This window comes from Mobula hypostoma, chromosome 1 (genome assembly GCF_963921235.1).
Source record: "Mobula hypostoma chromosome 1, sMobHyp1.1, whole genome shotgun sequence".
NCBI lineage: Eukaryota > Metazoa > Chordata > Chondrichthyes > Myliobatiformes > Myliobatidae > Mobula > Mobula hypostoma.
Window position 1 is genome coordinate 209,475,199 of NC_086097.1, and position 21,919 is coordinate 209,497,117.

Genomic DNA, 21,919 nt, shown 5'->3' on the forward strand with positions numbered 1-21,919 from the left:
GCCTTGGACGAACAAGGAGATTCCTAATCTACTGAGGGATACATCTGTGGTATTTAGGGCTGGCAACACAGAGTTATGTGTGAAATCCAGGTATGACCTCTAGGAAGCCATTGTGAGCTCAAAGAGGCAAAATTGAACTAAACTGGAACCACAGACGCAGAGTCAACTGCTGTGGCTGGGCTTAGACAATGCATCTTCCTGCAAGGCAAGATAGTGTAGCATAATTGGCAGTAACCCATCATTGCCAGGTGCACACAAAGAAATTTATTCATGATTTGACAGGGAGAACTATGACACATCTCTGAGTAACTCTGTAATTTCAGTGTCTGAAGCCAATGTACGAGCATCCTTCAGGAATGTGAATCCACGAAAGGCATCTGATCCAGATGGCATACCTAGTGGAGCACTAACGATCTGAGCAGACCATCTTGCTGGAGTATTTTTGGACATATTCAACCTCTCAGTTCTGTGGTCCAGCTTCCAAAAGGAATCTATTGTACTGTGCCCAAGAAGAACATGGTAACCTACCTCAATGATAACAGTCTGGGAGCACTTGTATCAACCATAATGAAGTGCTTCAAGAGGTTGCTCAGGGCACAAATCAGCTCCTGCCTCAGATATGATCTGGATCTGCACCAATTTGTCCATCATCATAACAGGTAAAGAGCAGATGTGATTTCTTTGGCTCTTCTTTCTGCTCTGAACCATCTGGACATCAAGAATTCTATATGAGGCTCCTGTTCATTATCACAGACATCCCACCCAAATTCATCATCAAGCTTCAAGCCCTGGGCCTCTGTACCTCTCTCTGCAATGGGATCTTTGATTTCCTCACTGACAGACCTCAGTCAGTGAGGACTGCTAACACCATGTCCTCCTTACTAATCATCAACAAAGGTGCACTTCAAGGCTCTGTGTTTAGCCCCTTGCTCTATTATCTATACACACACGACTGTGTGGCTTAGTACAGTTCCACTACCATCTTCAAATTGGCTGATGACATTACTGTCATTGAACAAATTGCCAGTGACAAAGAGTCAGATAGCCAGAGCAAGATGCAGACAGCTAGTGCAGTGGCACTGCAACAACAACCTCTTGCTCAATGTCAGCAAATGAAAGAGCTGCTCATTGACTCAGGAAGGAAAGGGAGGACAACCAGGTGCTTGTCTACATAAGGGGAGAGTCAGTGGCTTTAAATTCCTGCCCATTAACATACGGGATGAACTAACCTGGACCTAACGCATAGCTGCAATTATAAGGAGATCATGCGGGTATTTTTACTTTCTCAGGAGGTTAAGGAGTTTCAGCTTGTCACCAAACACTCCAACAAACTTCAACAATTATACTGCTATAAGTATCTTGACTGGCTGTATCATGGATGAGTACAGCAGTTCAAAATGCACAGGAGCATAAGAAATTGCTGAGAGCAGTGGACTCTGCCCATTATATCGCAGATACATCCCTCCCCAGCTTGGTAGTATCTACAGGAGGTGCTGACTCAAGAAGGCAATGTTTATCATCAAAGATCCCCACCTTCCAGACCCTGCCACCCTCTCGCAGCTTTTATCAGGCAGGAGGTAGAGAATCTGAGGTTCCACACCACCTGGTTCAAGAACAAACACTTCCCTTCAACCATTCAGTTCTTGAACCATCTGGCAAAGTCCTAAACACTGTTTAGCAACACTATGACAACTTGGATCACTTTGCACAAAAATTGACTGGTTTTGTTCTGATTCTGTCCTGTCTGGTAAATGCTGTGTATAAGATATGTTTTTCTTGTGAATGTTGCTTATATGATGTATATGCCTTTGATGCTGCTGCAAGTAGGTTTTAAAGTACACCTGTGTATACATATATTTGAGTATCAGACAATAAACTTGAACTTGATTTATTCTTTGAATCTTGAAGTTTAATCTCCACTTTGGTTAAAAGCATTTGCCCAGTTCCCAACCATGTTTGCCAAAAACACACTGAGTTGCCCCTGAAAATCTTTTATTGCTAAACAAATACACTATGAGCATTTATTGTTACATTTGTTGAATAGTTTATTGAGATACTGTATTTTCCTATGTGTGAATCTCATAGAAATGTTCTGGGAAGACAGTTGACAGAGCAAAATTCTTGGTTTCTGGCTTACTGGTTTGAGATTCTAATCTTGAGAGAAACTACAAAATGAGGTATCATGGCAGCAAATTATGCCATTGTTTCATGTTTATTGTTTCAATTTGCAAATATAAGCTATGCTAATTTTGATACATTTTAATTTGAGTTTAGGCTTTTCACATGGCAGAAATGAACTGAGTCTCATCTCCACTTTTCATATCTGTTAAAAATCAAGTCTAGAGTGAGATATATGATTATAAGGTTAATATATATTCTGAGCTCATCACTGATACTTTTTTTACAAATTAGTGGCTTGATGTTGTCCACAGGAAAGTTGGAGCGCAGTTCAGTACTCCAAGGATCTTAGTCTCATCTGAACACTTTCTGTGTCTCCTTTAGATTATTCTCAAAATTGAGTTGATGGGCTGGAAATAATAAAGTGCTGCAAATGTCAAAAATATTAGGACAACATTGTAAAATGAATCAGGACCTTGATGCTTGGTTAATCCACTGCTCAGTTAGCTCTCATCTATTCAACTTTTTTTTGCCATCTGCTCATTATCACATTACAAATAATGATGTCTGGTATAAACATGGAAGAGAACTGGGGGGGGGGGGTGATTGAAGCCAGTTTGTGTCTATTATCCTTGTAAATTTGGAAAACAAAAGCCAGATTTGAGAGGTATTTGAAGAAGTTTGTAGAGTAGTTCTTGAATGACAAAGGTTTAAGATATTATTGGTGATTGAAACTTTTCCCGTCTCCCCTGCTCCCCATTTCTTAAAGCACAAGGAGTAAATCCAACTTTCTTTCAGAAGAAATTTAGAAGTAGGTAGAGACAAATTACTCACTTGGCACAGTCTCATGAAGGTTCTTGCAAAGACTTCCATCATCGCAGAAGATAGGATGGTAATGGAGCCTCTGCCTAATTGCCCATTATGTATTAGTAAACGTGGCAGACCCTTAGACATTCTATTAGATTAATTTTTTGTTGTAAGATCACTTAACTTTGATCGTGGTACCATGCTTCACTATAGAAGATTTAGTTCACCATTTTGGTCACTCTGTTTTTGGGAGCTGCCAGTGGCTGTTTCATACTATACACACAAAATGTTGGAGGAGCTCAGCCAGTCAGACAGCATCTGTGGAGGGGAATAAATAGTCACCGTTTCAGGCCAAGACCCTTCATTAGGACAAGAAAGGAAGGGAGCAGAAGTCAAGAAGTGGGGGGAGGGGAGCTGACAGTTGATAGGTGGAAAAAGTAAAGAGACCATAAAACCATAAGACGTAGGAGCAGAATTAAGCCATTTAGCCCATGGAGTCTGCTCCGTCATTCAGTCATGGCTGATCCTTTTTTCTCCCTTCCTGAGTTCCACTCCCCAACCTTCTTCCTGTAACCTTTGATGACATGGTCAATCAAGAACCTATCAATCTCTGCCTTAATTATACCCAATGACCTGGCCTCCATAGCTGCCTGTGGTAACAAATTCCATAAATTCACCTCCACTGGCTAACAAAATTACTCTGCATCTCTGTTTTAAATGTCCGCCCCTCTATCCTGAGGTTGTGCTCTCTTGTCCTAAACTCCCCACCATGGGAAACATCCTTTCCACATCTACTCTGTCAAGATTTCAACATTCAAAAGATTTCAATGAGATTGCTCCCCATTCTTCTACATTCCAGTGAGTATAGGCCCAGAGTCATCAAATGTTCTTCATATGATAACCCTGTCAGCAGATGAACTGAACTAAATGAGTATTTTGCACCGGCCTTCACTGTGAAAAACACTAGTAGTATGCCAGAGGTTCAAGGGTATGAGGAAAGAGAAGTGAGTGCAGTTACTATTACAAGTGAGAAGTTGCTCAAAATGCTGAAAGACCTAAGGGAATAGGAAGTCAAATTGAAATGGGTAGCTACTGGAAGATCTTGGCTGTTGCAAGAAACAGAGTGAAAGTGAAGCAGTCTTCCAGTCTGCATCAGGCCACCCGATTTACTAAGTGGCCCAATAGGATCATAGGTGAAGTGCAACCTCACATAGAAGGACTGTTTGGGCTCTGAACGATGCTGAAGGAGAAGGTGTAGGTGTAGCCCTTGTCACCATTATAGGGATAAGTGTCAAGAGGGAGGTCAGTGGGGAGGAATGAGTGGACAAGTGAGTCCCGTACCGAATAATCCCTATGGAAAGCAGAGAGAAGTGGAAAAATTGTGCCTAGTGATAGGATACCATTAGAGATGACAGATGTTGCTAAGGATAATTTGTTGGATATAGAGGTTCATGGAATGGTAAGTAAAAACAAGGGGAATCTTTTCCCTGTTACTACAGTGAGGGGTAGGTGGTGGGAGTAGATATCCACCCCTCACCACTGTGCTTCTTACATCACCCACCTTCCCCCTCACCTGGTCTCCTTGTACTCCTTCTCCTCCTCCCCTATTCTGGATCATGCCCCCTTTCTTTTCAGTCCTGATGAAGGCTCTCAGCCTGAAACATTGCCTGTTCCCCACCTTAGATGCTGCCTGACCTGCTGAGTTCCTCCAGCACTGTGTGTGTTGTTCAAGATTTACAGCATCTACAGAATCTCTTGTGTCTATGACTGGCTGTTTGATACTGCTCACAAAACAGAGTTGGTCAGCTGGTTTGAATGTAATATCAATGCAAGTAAAGCGTTAGACTGCAAGATGCCATAACCTGGTGGAACACAATTTGTGTTTTGTTTTGAGTTGCTAGATCTGTTCTGAACTTATCCCATACAGAATGATGACAGTCCCATATTATGTGATGGTGAGCACCTGCAGCTGGAAACTGCATTTAATCTCCACAAGTCACTTCTTAAAGAAGAGTAAAATGTTTCTCCAGCTCACCTACTTGACATAACTTCTACTGGAATGCTGGTGCGTTGGTTGGAATTTGTTGTTCTCTTGTAGCTTATGACAGTACACGAGGCCAAGGCAAGTTGCTTCCATATTATGGTGGAACCCAAAGCCTTACCTTGGATGAGTTCCTGGAATCTTTGCTCTGTCCTGTACATCTCCTCATTTAATTGGTTCATTTTGGGATAGGACTTCAGCAGCTTGGCTTGTTTAAATGTGAACCTGTAGCAACTCAACAATAGAAGTATTTGTGGCAGGGAATTCATATTTATTTGTAACTAAATATTCACACGCATACTATTCTGATTATAGGCCATTAACATGAAAAGTTAAGTCTTTTACTCTCCAAATATGTATTCATTTTGAGAGGACTAGAATATAAAAGCAAGAATGTATTGCTGAGAATTTATAAGGCATTGGTCAGAACACACATGATGTTATTGTGAGCAGTTTTGGGCCCCTTATCTAAGAAAGGATATGCTGGCATTGGAGAGGGTCCAGAGGAGGTTCACAAGAATGATCCCTGATTTATTGGGTATGTCCATAAGAAAATGAATCTCGGGGTTATATATGGTGACATATACAGTATGTACTTTAATAACAAATTTACTTTTAACTTTGAAATTTGGAAGGGTTAATGTATCAAGGACATTTGACAGCTCTGGTCCTGTATTCACTGGAGTTTAGAGGAATGAGGGGCAATTGCACTGAAATCTATTGAATATTGAAAGCCTAGATAGAGTGGGGACCCGTGCGGTTTCGAGGTCCTTCAAAAGAATAGAACCGCTGTACCCTGGCACGCATGTCGTAAAAGGCGACTAAGGATGGTTGGGCATAGGGTTAGCAGCCCTATCCTGTAAAAGTAATTATTGCTACAGAAACATCAGCAGCATCAAAACCAAGCCAGCTAGTCTTGGGAGAGGTAGGGCCTCTTCTGGAGAGCTGTATGACGTGGAGAAGTGAAAGCCGAAAGGAAGCTCCTTCACCGAGAAACCTACTGTCAACCAAGAAGACCTCTAGAATTGGCATCTGGAATGTGAGGACCATGTATGAAGCTGGGAAAACCCTAAAAGTGGCAAAAGACTTTCAAAACAATAAATTAGATATTTTGGGACTCTGTGAAAATAGATGGACAAATTCAGGGCAAGTACAACTCACTTCAGGGGAAACTATCATCTATTCAGGACACATGGAAGAGGATGCACCACACACTGAGGGAGTAGGATTAATGTTATCAAAACAAGCAAAGGGATCACTTTTGGCTTGGGAAACATCAGGACCCAGGATCATGTCTGCATCCTTCTGCACCAGTAATAGGAGAATAAAGCTAAACATTGTGTTACCCTATGCCTCTACAATTGACAAGGATACCATTGTCAAGGAAGATTTCTAAAACAGACTGCTAGTACTCCTGGAGAAGCTGAAAAGAAGAGACATCACCATCCTCATGGGAGATTCTAATGCTAAAATTGGAAATGACAACACAGGATTTGAAGAAATAATGGGGCAGCATAGACTTGGAGACAAAAGTGAAAACGGAGAGCTATTTGTAGACTTCTGTGCATTCAACAAAATGGTAACCGGTGGCAGCATATTCCCTTACAAGTAGATCCACAAGGCAACATGGATTTCACCACATCATTGAACAGGAAACCAGATCAGCCATATCTGTATTAGTAAGAAGTTCAGAAGATCCATGCAGGATGTCAGAGTCCTTAGAGGTGCGGACGTGGCAGCAGATCATCATCTTGTTATTGGTAAGCTTCAGCTCAAACTTAAAAGGAACTATGCTGCAACAAGCAAAATGAAAAGCTATGCAACACAATTTATGAAGGACCAGGGGGAAAAGACAACAATTCAACTAAGTATTGCAGAACAGATTTCAAGCTATGGAGAACATAAATGAAGAATCAAGTGTGGAGGGGATCTGGGAACAAGCCAAAGATGTCTGGACCCGGTACATGTGAAGAAAGACCGCCAACACAAACCATGGATTTCTGCTGAAACACTCAGAAAAATAGAGCAAAGAAAAGCAAAAAAGGATGCACTTAACAAAAGCAAAACAAGAGCATTAAAGACTGTTGCACAGAAAAACTGTGCAGAAGCAAAATGAAAGTGAAAGGGAGCATTAGAATGGACAGAAGTAACTATATTGAAGACCTAGCAAAAGAAGCAGAGCAGGAAGCATCAAAAGGGAACATGAAAGGACTGTACGACACAACCAAGAAATTCTCTGGCAAATTTCAACCAGTGGAAAGACCAATTAAGGATAAAGAAGGATAAGTTCTGACAGGAGTTGAGGACCAGACCAAAAAGTGGGCCGAACACTTTAAACAGCTTCTAAACAGACCATCACCACCAGAACCACCTGTCATCCCACAAGCAGAGAACGACCTAGAGATAGACAGTGGCACTCCTGCCAAAGAGGAGATCAGAATGGCAATCAAGCTTCTAAAGGATGGTAAAGCTGCAGGACTTGATGGTATACCTCCAGAGGCACTCAAGAGCAGTATAGACACATCTATTGAAATGATGCATAACATCATAAAAAAGGTTTGGGAAGCAGAAAAAGTACCCAAGCACTGGAGAACAGGACATCTAGTTGAGATCCCTAAGAAAGGAGATCTCCAGGAATGCAAAAACTACAAAGGGATAACGTTGCTTTCAGTGCCAGGAAAAGTTCTGAGTCATTTTAGAGAGATTGAAGAATGTAGTGGATGAGAAGCTTAGAGATGAACAAGCAGGATTTCGACAGAACAGTTCTTGCACTGATCAGATTACAACTCTTGGGATTATCACTGAACAGTCGCTAGAATGGAACACATCACTGTACATTAATTTTGTAGATTATGAAAAAGCATTTGACAGCCTGGACAGGGAGACAATAAGACATAGAAAAGTACAGCACAGTACAGGCCCTTTGGCCCACAATGTTGTGCCGACCCTCAAACCCTGCCTCCCATATAACCCCCCCACCTTAAATTCCTCTATATACCTGTCTAGTAGTCTCTTAAAATTCACTAGTGTATCTGCCTCCACCACTGACTCAGGCAGTGCATTCCACGCACCAACCACTCTCTGAGTAAAAAAACCTTCCTCTAATATCCCCCTTGAACTTCCCACCCCTTACCTTAAAGCCATGTCCTCTTGTATTGAGCAGCGGTGCCCTGGGGAAGAGGCGCTGGCTATCTACTTTATCTATTCCTCGTATTATCTTGTACACCTCTATCATGTCTCCTCTCATCCTCCTTCTCTCCAAAGAGCAAAGCCCTAGCTCCCTTAATCTCTGATCATAATGCATACTCTCTAAACCAGGCAGCGTCTTGCTAAATCTCCTCTGTACATTGTGGAAACTAATGAGGCATTTTTGGATTCCAGAGAAGTAAACTAACTTGGTAAAGAAGATCTATGAAGATATGGAATGCAGAGTAATCCATATAGGTCAGTTGTCAGATACTTTCTTTGCTGATGACTTGGCACTACTGTCACACAGCCATGCCCAGATGCAAGAGAAAATAGATCTTCTAGACTCCACATCTCAGAAAATAGGGCTATCCATCCATGTAGGAAAAACAAAATTACTAAAAGTAAATGCAGGAAACAACATAGTTATCCTGAGAAATGCTCTTCTAGAAGAAGTTGAGTCATTTGTCTATCTGGGAAGCATTGTCAACAAGGAAGGAGGTACAGATGAGGATGTAAAAACCAGGATCCAAAAAGCCAGAGGAGCCTTCATAATACTACGTCCAGTTTGGATGGCAAAAGAGCTAGGGTTAAGAACCAAAATGAGAATATTCAACTCTAATGTCAAATCTGTCCTCCTATCTGGCTCTGAGACTTGGAGACTGACACCAGAAGTAATCAGAAAAATCCAGATCTTCATCAACAAATGCTTGCTTCAGATTTTGGGGCTAACATGGACAGATTATGTGAACAGTCCAGAATTATGGCAAAGGACCAACCAGACACCAATTGAGGCAGAGATCAAGAGAAGGAAGTGGTACTGGATAGGACACATGTTGAGGAAGCCCCCAAATAGTATCACCAGACAAGCTCTCATATGGAGTCCTCAGGGCAAGCAAAATCGAGGTAGGCCCAAGTCCACATGGAGGAGGGAAGTGTTAACCGACGCCAGGAGAGTGGGACTGACATGGTCACAGCTGGAGAGACATGCACAAGACAGGTTGATCTGAAAGAGGTTGTTGATGACCTATGCTCACTAGTGAGTTGAAAGGCAGAAGAGGAAGAAGAAGATAGAGTGGGGAGAATAGGACCAGAGGGAACAGCCTCAGAATACTGGGACCGTGATGAGGCAGAGTTTCTTTAGCCAGAGAGTGGTAAATCTGTGGAATTCATTGCCACAGACAGTTGTGGATGCCGAGTCATTGGGTATATTCCTTAGCTTTTTTGACTACTGGAAAGCTGTCACACACATTCAGTAGCACCATCCTAACCGGAAGTTAACTGAAATTAACCAGAAATAACCAGATGCTTTAATTTAAAGTAGAGGTTGATAGATTACTGATTATTAAGGGAGTCAAAGGTTGCAGGGAGAAGGCAGGAGAAGGAAGTTGAGAAGGATAATAAATCAGCCATGATGGAATGGCGGCGCAGACACGATGGGCCAAGTAGCCTAATTCTACTCCTACGTCTTATGGTGTGGTCGGATAAGTCCAATGATTTAGTCTCCACATGGCTTTATTTTTTGGTCACATATTTTCTCACTGATTGACAAATTCAGAAGTAGACTGTCTAACTGATCTCTCCCTTTAAATCCAGTGTCAAGTGTAGTTCAATATCATTAATTTAGCAATGTTTTCTAAAGTATTAAGCCGCAGAATTCCCAGGTGAAACATATGGACAATTCACAAATTCTGGTCTAAAAGGTAGTAGTATCTTTTCTACCACAACTAAGCTAGTGTTGTAAGTGAATAACCCCTTGTCTCACCAATTCAAGTAATTAATATAAAAATAAGCTGCTTTCCTTCTCAAAATGCTGGGTTGATCAAATTAGTTGACTTATAAAGAGCAGTTTATTGCTTTAATTTAAATATTCGTATTCTTGGGAAAGTTCATTCTTGCAAACATATCCTGGATGCATCAAATAAATAAAAATTTTAATTGGTTAAGAGAAAAAAGCTGATTTGATATAGATAGTGAAAATTGCTATTTGTTTAGAATCAGAAAAATAATAGATACAATATATCTTGTGGTTGTGCTTGCGATAATCTGTTGATTAACCACATCAACATTTCTGTTTATTAGGGAGCTGGGATGTCTTTGTGGTCACCAGTGACCTGCCAAACAGCGGCACAGATGTAGAAATAACACTAACAGTCTGCTGCGAGAATGGCCTAGCTTCTCCCATAATCCTTAAGAAAGGGTCTTTGAAAAAAGGTTATACTCACCAGACCTCATTAAACATACCAGGGCAATTAGGAGCTATCACTAAAGTAAGACTCGAGAGAGAGGAATCCATGACTGAAGATATTTGGCATTGTCGGAAGGTAATGTGTACAGATGTTTCTGGTGACCAATAGTCAATTATAAATCCTTAATGCTTGCAATTGCTAATGCTTCTCAGCAATATTCATTATTTTCTTTTCTTCACATTTTTTGGTTTAGATATTATTTCAGCCAGTCCAGTAAAATTAACTTGTAGCATTATCATATTTGCTTCATCCTCTTAGGTTGAGCTTCGACACCATGACACTGAAGAGGTCTTAGAATTTTGGTTCCTACGCAGCTTATCACAATTTGAAGGTTGTATGGTGGTGGAACTCCCTGTAATCAAAAGCAGCACCAGATTTCTCACAGGTTAGCAATTCTTTTGCTGACATCACTAGCCAAATAAGTAAACTCGGAGTATACAAAGATTTGAGCTTGCAAGGCAGTTTCTGGTGGGATGGGGTAGGAAAACACAGGTACAAATCCTTCAAGCACTTCCAGTCACATAATAAGGCAATAGAAAATGGTCACTAAACAGATGTGGTGACATCAAGAGACATGCAATGCACATTTGATGTTGCAAGGTTCTTTCATCTTCAGACACTGAAGCTGATGACAAGTGGGAACTGAAGCCTGCTTCTGTATTACCTAGAGGGTCTGACATTATCTTGCCTGCTGCCTGAAGGTTAACAAATCAACGTACAATGGGTGTCTTCTTTAAATCTTCTTCTTTGGCAACAGCACTCCAATTCAACATCTTTCACCTCACTGCTGATTTTCTTAGGACCCCACGCCCTTGATTATATACCTAATTCCATTGCTCCAGTCATCTCTCTGACCCTCTCCCCCTAGATCTATACTCTTTTTGACACCATTAAACTAGCAACTCCCCAACAACATATCAATTGTCTTTTTAATTCATACCATCTGTAGTTTCAATCCTTTATTCACCCATTGTCAAAGCTCTTTCTGACTCCTTCTTTTCTAGTCTCAAGGGCTTGATGGTTATACAGTTTTTCCTATGATCGCTGTAATCTGCTTCACAGTTCACTTTCTCTGCAATCTCTACCATGGCACAAAACCACTAAGGAAATTCCACTATGCATAATGCTGTGAGCCTCAAGAGGGATTTAAAAAAACCCCAAGCTTAGGAGTTATTTCACAGGTCAAGAGCTGTCGGTAAGACTTATTTTGGTCATTCCTGATATAACATTTTTTGAAACATGCATAATATCGGTTGAAAGGAAAGAGCGAAATAATTGCATTTTCATATTATACATTATGAATCTGTTGAATAAGATGTCCCTTATTGAAAGCATTCTATTTTGCAGTAAAGGAATATACATTTGTCGTAACTTGTGGATCATCCAATCAATTAGAAACAGGATCTGATGTGTACGTCACTTTACAAGGAACTTTTGGAGACACTGGCAAAAGGAAGCTCAGCACAGAACCAGTAAATAAAGATCGAGCAGTAAGGAAGCTTATGCATTATGGTGATATAATAAGATTTTAATTTTCACTATATACTGATAGACAGAATAAAACCAGGTCTTGTGCAATCCACCCACTGGAGATTCAGGAATTGAGTTACCATGTAAAGCGGAAGTATGTATTGATGCTAGAAAAATGTCTTTATTAGTCTGCTCAAAGTTATATGTACCATTATCCTCTTGGGTAAACATGGTTGGATTTTTAATTCAAAGAATTCAACATGCAACCCAAGGACCAATACAGCAAATCTCTCCTAGGGTTTCAGAATAAGATTGAACTCAGTGGCCCAATAATCCTTTTGAGTTAAACAGCAATCTTCTGTGAAAAATTAATGACCTATACTTCTCATATTTAGGAAAATTCAGAGCTTGCAGTATTATTTTATTCCTTTTCTCAGCAGAAGGACAAACACATATTTGATAAGGTGCTGGATAAATTTAGTAATTAGTATTCACTAGTTTCCAGGCTGAAACTACAGCACTCATTTAGCACAAAGAAGCAAAAAAAAATGTAGTTAGACTTCTAAATTTCACATCACTGGTGCAGAGCTTACAAACCCTCCCAAAGGGACGGTATGTCACAAAATCAAATGCATGCACAGCCAAGTCAGCCTTAGAAAGATTCCCACTGTATTCATGAGGCTGTCTGTGAGTGGGACAGAAATCACTGCTGCAGACTTAAGGATAAATTCAATCTGAAATATAACTTCAGGCAAACAAATTAGCTGCATATCAGTGAGAAAGATTTAAATGTTAAATACTCTTTCACAAATAATGTTAACTATACACCAGAAATGCACAGCATTTGTATCATCCAGTTTTGCTGTAGCTTTAAAGATGAAGAATGCACTGAGTGAACTTCATTTCAATTCTCCTAAGTATGTTTGAGGGTATACATATGTATAGCCTATGTCATTTTGGGAAATACTGGAATTGTCACTGGGGAATTGAGGAAATGTGGAGATTTTGTCTGTACCCTTGATATATGGCCAGGGAGTTGGTGTTTATCAATGGGATATTCTGTCCCTATATTTATTGTGACTTCATTTTTTAAAAAAAATCGAAACTATGTAAAAGTATTCCACACAAAAAAGAAGTGTAGCAAAAAAAAGGAAAGAGAAACTATTAGCGGAATAACAGCTTTAATAATATTCCATACTGTACTATCTCCATTTTATAACAATACAAGTAGCTGTTTCTTTGGCTTCTGAAATGTAGTGTTATTGGAAAAGCAGATGTATCTACCTTCCAATCAATTGCTCGGGAACACGTTGGTCTTCAGCGAAAAGAAAAAGATAATATAACTGTCCATCTTAGTTTTATTAAGACTGTGGTGGAAAACTTGTAAGATCCTTAAAAACAAGTACAAGGATATTGATGTGTGATTACTTCCACTCGCAGAATACTGCAAATCTTGAATTGTTTGCTTAATTCCGTTGTTACAGCTTCTCCGGTGATAATCCTACTTTTAAGCTACACCTCACCCCAATATCATGAGTAGTAGCATCACTTAAAGATGGCTGACAAATTTTAAAAAGCCAGCCTGGATTTTTAAAAGAGAAATGCCAAAATTAATCCAGAATATTGTAAACATGATGTGCAGGCTCTTCTGCAGTAGGTAGAAAGGAGAGATGTGATCCTCCAGACAAACACTGTGAAGACAATATGAGGAAGTAACTACAAAAGTCATTCTCAGAGGTTGCACATGGAGAATCTGGATTCAGTGCTCCAAGAAGTTCCTCAACCTCAGACAAGTGGTCAAGGTCAGCAAATACGGTATATATTTAATTTCCACATCCATCCAATAAACAACAGCCTTGCACATAGCTGATACACCCAACCCTGTTGCCTACCTATTATCAGCTACGATCAGTCAGCACTTATAATTAACACAAACACGAGGAAATCTGCAGATGCTGGAATATCAAGCAACACATATAAAAATTGCTGGTGAACGCAGCAGGCCAGGCAGCAGCTGTAGGAAGAGGTACAATCGACGTTTCAGGCCGAGACCCTTTGTCAGGACTAACAGAAAGAAGAAATAGTAAGATGGAATTCTCTGACTTCCAGTAACTACTCCCCTCTATCCCTCCTCACTCCTGCCCTTTTTGTTTCCTTTCCTGTTCCCACCAGTTTCCATCACCCTGTTTCCCATCTATCCACCTCCCTATCCTTCTGACCTCCCCCACATATCCCTCCCACTAGTTCCCTTGTGACTGAATTGCTGCCAAGCATCACAACTCATTAGCATCCATTACCAAATGAGCGCAGTACAAAGCCGGCTCTCCGAGCCCGGGGTTGCTCAGGACTCCTGCCCAAAGCCATCAGGGATCTTCTGTGCTGAATATTAGCTGCTGAGCACCAGTTGTATGCAGGCAGTGGGGTAGCACGACTAGGAGATATGGGGAGAGGTAAAGACACATGGAGGCCTTGTTTTAAAATTTTTTAATTAAAAAAATCATAATGCATGATTTATAAAAGTAATAGGGTTAGTCTTTTTTGTTTTTTTTTCTTAGCAGTTATATGGCATGGTGAGATCCAACGTGACAGGCAAAATATGGCTGATGACTAATAGAAAACTAAGATAGAATAAACTGGTTTTATTGTCAACGGGTTGTTCACACAAAGCTGTCCAGGTTACAGCCTCCCTTCTGCTTTAATCTCCTCCTTCCCGTCCAGCTACTGGCTATTTAGCTGGAGCAATAGGCTGTGTCATCTTGACAGTGAAATTGTGCAGCATAGAGCAGAATCTTCGTTGACTTATTGCAGCACAGAGGGAGCCAATTTAGCCCACCGGCTCCCAGCAGTGCAACCCGATTAGTTCCACTCCCTCCTTATTTCCCTGCATCTTGTCAACTTACTCTCCTTCACACACCCTTTGCCTCCACTTTGATACCCCTTGGCACTTAGCTTGAATGGGAGGTGATTTAGAATCAGAGTCTGGTTTACTATCACTGGCATATGTCATGAAATTTGTAAATTTTGTATCATGGAATACATGATAAATGTAGAAAAACACTGAATTACAGTATATATATATATATATATATATGTGTGTGTGTGTGTGTGTGTGTATATATACACATATATATATAGTTAAATTAAAATAAGTAGTGCAAAAACAGAAATTTTAAAAAGGTGGTGAGGTAGTGTTCCCGGTTTCCATGTCCATTTAGGAATTGGATGGCAGAGGGGAAGAAGCTGTTCCTGAATCACTGAGTGTGTGCTTTCAGGCTTCTGTACCTCCTTCCTGATGGTAACAATGAAAAGAGGGCATGTCCTGGGTGGTGGGGGTCCATAGCGATTCACTCCGTCTTTCTGAGGCCCACTCCTTGAAGGTGTCTTGGATACCATGGAGACTAATACCCGTGATGGAGCTGACTAATTTTAGAGTTTTCTGCAGCTTACTTTGATCCCGTGCAGTAGCCCTTCCCAACCCCACCCCCAATACCAGACATTGATGCTGCCTGTCAGAATGCACTCCATGGTCCATCTGTAGATGTTTTCCACTGTTTTAGGTGACTAATCCATTCTCCTCCATATCCTTATGAAATGTAGCTACTGTCTTGCCTTCTTTATAGCTGCATCAATATGTCGGGACCAGGGTAGGTCCTCAGAGATCTTGACACCCAGGAACATAAGACTGCTCACTCTTTCCACTTCTGATCCCGCTATGCGGATTGGTTTGTATTCCCTCGTCTTACCTTTCCTGAAGTCTGCAATCGGCTCAATGTAATAAACACAAAATGCTGGAGGAACTCAGCAGGCCAGGCAACATCTATGAAAAAGAGTAAACAGTTGACCTTTCAGGCCAAGAACCTTCATCAGGACTGGTAAAAAGAGATGAGAAGTCAGCGTGAGAAGGTGGAGGGAGGGATGGAAGAAGCACAAGGTAGTAGATGACAGGTGAAAATGGGAGGGGGAAGGGGTAAAGAGCTGGGAAGTCAATTGGTGAAAGAGATAAAGGGCTGAAGAAGGGAGAATCTGATAGGAGAAGACAAAGGCCATGGAATAAAGGGAAGAGGGAGGAGCACCAGAGGGAGGTGATGGGAAGGTAAGCAGATAAGGCGAGAGAAGTAAATATAATTTGGGAATGGTGAAGTGGGGGTCGGGGAGGAAGCAATTACTGGAAGTTGGAGAAATTGAAGTTCATGCCATCAGGTTGGAGGCTACCCAGGCAGAATATAAGGTGTTGCACCTCCAACTTGAGTGTGGCCTCACTGCAGCAGTAGAGAAGGCCGATGACTGACATGTCGGAATGGGAATAGGAGGTGGAATTGAAATGGGCAGCCACCAGGATATCCCACTTCTCCTGGCAGACTGAGCACAGGTGCTTGTTGAAGTGGTCTCCCAATCTACATTGGGGTCTCAGCAACTCCTGTATATCTCAGTGCTGAGTATAATGAATTGATCTGTATGAACAGTGTGCAAGATAAGTTTTTCACAGCACGTTGGCATATGTAACAACAATAATCCAATTCCAAGAATGTAAAAGTGAATGAGTTATTTTATATATTATAGTTTTATAATTATTTCATACTTCCTGACAACATAGGATGGTATTCAGTCCTTCAAGCCTATGAGTAATTTAAGAACTATTCCATTCATTCCACTCCCCCAATTATCTCCCTAGTGTAGGTAAATGACAGGAAAACTCTCCCTACTTATTTTTCTGTCACTCACTGATACCAGGGACAATTTATGGTGGCCAGTTAACCTACCAACCAGCATGTTTGATAGTGTTTCAGGCCAAGACCTGGTCTCAGGTCACCGAAACATAATACAGTGTCAGGATCAAATGCAGGTAGATGCAGCAGAGTTGCAGCACCACAAACTTTTGCATCAGTGTGCCACCCGTTTTATGTCAACTCTGAAGGCAAACTGCAATCTCATTTCCACTTACACTCTTTCACATGTACATGAACTACCACCAACCTTCTCTAGAGGCAACTTACATTTGCCGTTAACCCTCCAACCCATGCCTTTAGGATGTGAGAGGAAATCAAAACAACTGAGGGAAACCCATATGGCCACAGGAAGAACATGCAAACTCCAGACAGACAGCACCCAAGATCAGGATTGTACACAGGTCACTGCACAAGACGAAGGTGCACAAGTTTTTTTTTGTTTTGGTTTTGAGATATGTGTTTTGGTTTTCTTTAATCATTTATGTGTATTTGGTTCAACTTGCTTTGCTTTTTAATCTTTAAGTTTTTACTCATTTAATTCTGGATAGTTTTAAAACATTAATGAGACACATTTAGAAATGTACTAAAACTATCAAGCTGTTAACAATCAGAAAAACTAATGGGGCGTGTCCTTGTTTGATGTCCATCAATGCATCATTGGAGAGCTTACTGTTGTTCAGCATACTACTGTCATCCAAAATGGTCAATGCAGTAAGATAAGGCATCCATTTCTAGTCAAGGTGATTACTGTCATGATGTGACTGTGGGGTCAATAGTGAATATTTGTCCTATGAACTTAATACCCTGCCTGTTTGCAAGATTTAATTGTTTCTTTTTCTAAGCTGATATTGAATCTTGTAGATCTATATGTTGATAACCGAGGCAGTCGATGTTGGAGAGCTTCAGACTCTAACCATTCAGTTGGAGAAAGGTTCTGACTTCTATCTGGAGGACATCATTGTCAGGGAAGGAAAGTATGCTGTGAAAGAAGCTGTATTTACTGCTGCAGAATGGCTGCGCACCCCAAAGGATACAAGCAAAACATCAACATTAGTCCTACCAGTTACAGGTTTGGGAAATAGCCATGTTGTGTTTCCTAAAAATCATTTCTGATTTTCTATTTGATTTTATAAGCTGAAACGACCTTAAAATGAAAAAAAACTATGAATTTGGGAAAAGTGTGTTTTTCTACCATTAAACATTCTAACCCCTGATGCTGCAGACTAGATGAACATGACCATTGGAAATTGGAATAATTTAAGACCCATATTACCAAGCAATGCCCACATGTAAATATCTATTAAAGATAGAGATAGTCTTTTATTCACCATACGCGATCAGAGGAATGGTGGAATTAGAGACTATCACTGCGTTTAGAAGGTGTCTCACCATGATTTATTCCTTGGGACGTAGAAGATTGGTAGGAGATTTGATAGTGAAATACAAAATTATGAGGGATATAGATAGAGTAAATGCAAGCAGGCTTTTTCCACTGAGGTTGGGTGGGACTACAACTGGAGGTCATATGTTAAGGGTGAAAGATGAAAAGTTTAAGGGGAACATGAGGAGAAACTTCTTCACTCAGAAGGTCGTGAGAGGGTGAAATGAGCTGCCAGTGCAAGTCGTGCATGTGAGCTCAATTTCAACACTTAAGAGAAGTTTGGATAGGAACATGGATTGTAGGGGTATGGAGGGCTACGGTCTTGGTGCAGGTCGATAGAAATGGGCAGTTTAAATAGCTCGGCATGGACTAGATGGGCCAAAGGGCCTGTTTCTGTGCTGAACTTCTCTATGACTCTGTAACTCTATGATATTCGCAAGAGTATTTAGGAATAGGGAGTAAATTATGCCAACCACACCCATATCCATTGAAGGGAATTAAAACAACAATATACTGCTGTTACCTGCATTTACAAAAAAGGCAGACCTAAATGTAAAAGGATATGTGAAACATTATGAATTGATGATGAAATTATTCAGTGAAAGAAAATTTTAACCAATTATTCTCAATTATTTAGACTTTCAGTTAAACAGAAGTTACCAAGAAGTTCCAAACTGGCAACAACTTAAATCAGGTACATTAAATGCCATTGTAATTATAATATGATTTTGGAAAATTGAACCAACATTGAAACCTTGTGTGTGGGACTACTCTCAATGCAGGTGGTAAATGGAGAATCTGTCTATCAAGACTCAATAGCAAAGAGAGCTTGGTGAATAGGATTGACTTGGAAATGGTAGTATATGGAGCATTGAAAAAATCCACTCCCATTCCTTTGGTGTCCGAACATGCTCTTTATGTGGACTTGGTGAAGTTTGAGGTAAGTCTTTAATATATGTTCTGCAGAACATTAGTAAACCTACTGGTAAACTGCTGTGTCAAAGGATTGAATGATGTTCTTACTAGCAGTATTTGTTTCTTTGAGGTAATTATCATTCCGAGTTATGTGGTAACATTATTCCTCTAGTGACTTCATTAAGATTCAAACATGTACAATAACATCTTACCCTTATGTAACATCTGTAAGCTAGTAAAATATCCCAACTGTGCTTCACAGAATTAGAATTAGATATAAGTATAAATGCTTTTATTCCAAAGTCAAACCAATGTGAAGGAGTATGAGTAGTGCAAATTTTCCACACACCCAGTGGAAACTGGAACAGCTTTTTCTACATAATCTAGGCCTATATTACAGCATATGTCTCTCCCAATACTATAATTTGGTAGATAGATAAGAGATATTAAAAGTTTTTGTCAAAATATAAAGAATGGTATAGAGTTTTCTTGAAGTGGATCGTATGATTTTCAATGACACCTTGAGAAAATCAGATTGGGGTTAATCGTAAACAAAAATGGTTTGCTTAATAATAGCTACAAAACTACATGCACTTCTGGAATTATGGATTGTCTGATCTTTTCCTCACTAACACCAACCAGAAGCAGTCAGAAAGTAGTGTTGTTGCACATCCCTCCCGAAACTCGGGAGCATGGACAAATCAATCCATGTAGTTTAGTCTCAAGTTATTAATCTTGTTACAAATTACTTCACAGGCAAAACCTAAATGATCATAATCAAAGTATTTATTTATAAGAACACAAGCAGATTGGTTAGTTCGGCTACAACCAGAATTGTGATTGGAATTTATCAAAGTTCCCTTCCAGACAGATCAGCTTCAAATATCCTTTTGCAAAAGCATATCACGCTTGACAAGAACTGTGGTCCTCCTTTCATATTTCAACACTATTTGATCAGAGGGAATGAAGCAAAACAGAATTAGAATGGGATAAGGTCATATCAGCCCCCTTGAGGAGGATCCACACCACCAAGCAAAGATCTAGCCAAGCGAAAGATCATAACAGTATCAGATCACAGATTGATTGATCTCTGAGAATTGCACAGTAGATTTGGTCTGTGGGCTGCTGGCAATGAGGCTCTATAGAAATAAAAAGGTCATGGATAATTTTAAAAATATATAAACAATATTCTAAAGGATGAGAATGTTTGCAATCTCACAGGTTTTGCTACTCTCTTATGAGATGTTCCTTGTTGACAATAGCACAGGTTATAAATTGTAAATTATAATCCAGTTTCTGTCATTAAATTATTAATACTTACAATTCATCTTAATGATATCATTGTATGTGCAAAAATAGTGAGAAATTACATCAGAATTATGAAGGAACTATGCCTGGAAGTGCCCTGTCAAAGTTCCTGATTTATTTATTTATTGACATAAATAATAGTGGAATAGCCCCTTCTAGCCCTCGAGCCACACCACCCAGATATCTCCCGATTTAATCCCAGCCTAATCATGGGACAATTTACAATGACCAATTAACCTACCAACTGGTATGTCTTTGGACTGTGAGAGGAAACCGGAGAGCCCAGAGGAAGCCCACGTAGTCGTGGGGAGAACGTACAAACTCCTTACTGGCAGCAGCAGAAATGGGTGATGTGTGGAACTTCTCTGGGAAACGTGTACAAAGAACAGTCATGTGTTACGCACTATGACAATCTGTAATCTACTTTCGACATTCATTTTATTTATCTGTAGTTGCATTAAGGCAAAACATTTTTAAAATTTGACTGATTTAAAACCAGATACTTCAAGTCAAAATTTAAATGTCAAGACCACATAAATTAAAGTTCCTGATCCCTGCCATTTGTCATAAGCGAATGTAATCTTGTAGCCATTATTAAGATTATTTTTTACCGTTTTCTCCAATGTTTCTGTCTCAAGGGTTAAATATGCACATAAAATAAAATCACCTTATAAACCTTTTGAATATTGTAAGGCCAAGACAGAGTAGATGTGGAAAGGATGTTTCCAGTGGTGGGGTAATCTAGGACAAGAAGGCACAGCCTCAGGATAGGGGTGTCCATTTAAAACAGAGATACAGTGAAACTTCTTTAACCAGAGGGTGGTGAACTTGTGCAATTTGTTACCGCAGGCAGCTGTGGAGGCCAGATCATTGGGTGTATAGAAGGCAGAGCTTGATAGGTTCTTGATTGGACATGGCATCAAAGGTTTACAGGGAGAAGGCCAGAGAATAGGGTTAAGGAGGGGGAAAAAAAGGATCAGCCATGATTGATGGGCTAAATGGTCTAATTCTTCTCCTATGTCTTATGGTTTTTCTCTCCAGCAACTAAACATTGAGATTAACACCCTTAAATGGGCTCCTTGAACAAGTGTAGGGTCATCTGAGCCCCTACAAGCAAGTGTGGTGTAGACTTGGATAATGCATAGTGAAAGTGGTGGCTGCTTGCTTCTGAGAAGAGTTTCTTCAGAGTTTTGAGTAGCAACCTCAGAAATTATGAGTTGTCCCTTCAAAATGTGATATTACAGAGCAAGCATTGCAACTACAATATGGTGCCCCTGGGACTGTTGGTAAAACTGGGGTGGAAGAACAATGCCTTCTTGTGTCTCCCATTTGGGATTTAAACAGTTGCCATGTGGAAAGTGATGTCATCAGACATGTAATAATTGCTATTTAAAACTATTGAGCATGAGCTCAAGGCACATTGTGAACTTTACTGCTCAATATTAGGAACTGCATTAATCCTGGCAGAATATGTGGTGACTGCCATTTTCTCACTTAAGGATCCATATTGTGTCTTGTTCTGTTGAGAAAAACATTATGAACAGAACCTAAAACTTGGCTGAAGACTCCAAAACAAATGAATTCTGTGATTTAAAACTGTAACAAAACAGAAGTGTTTTGCTTGCATCAGCCCGATTTTTCTGATCAATTTGACCTCATTTCATTTCTGGAGACAGTTCCACAATATAGTCGGATTGTTGGTAAGAAGTAACAATCA

At 40.2% G+C, this 21,919-nt stretch overlaps 1 pseudogene; it reads left to right on the plus strand.

Moving 5' to 3' along the window:
• The first annotated feature begins 5,915 nt into the window (after window positions 1–5,915).
• LOC134349160 (uncharacterized) lies at window positions 5,916–9,162 on the plus strand (annotated as a pseudogene).
• Window positions 9,163–21,919: the final 12,757 nt, after the last annotated feature.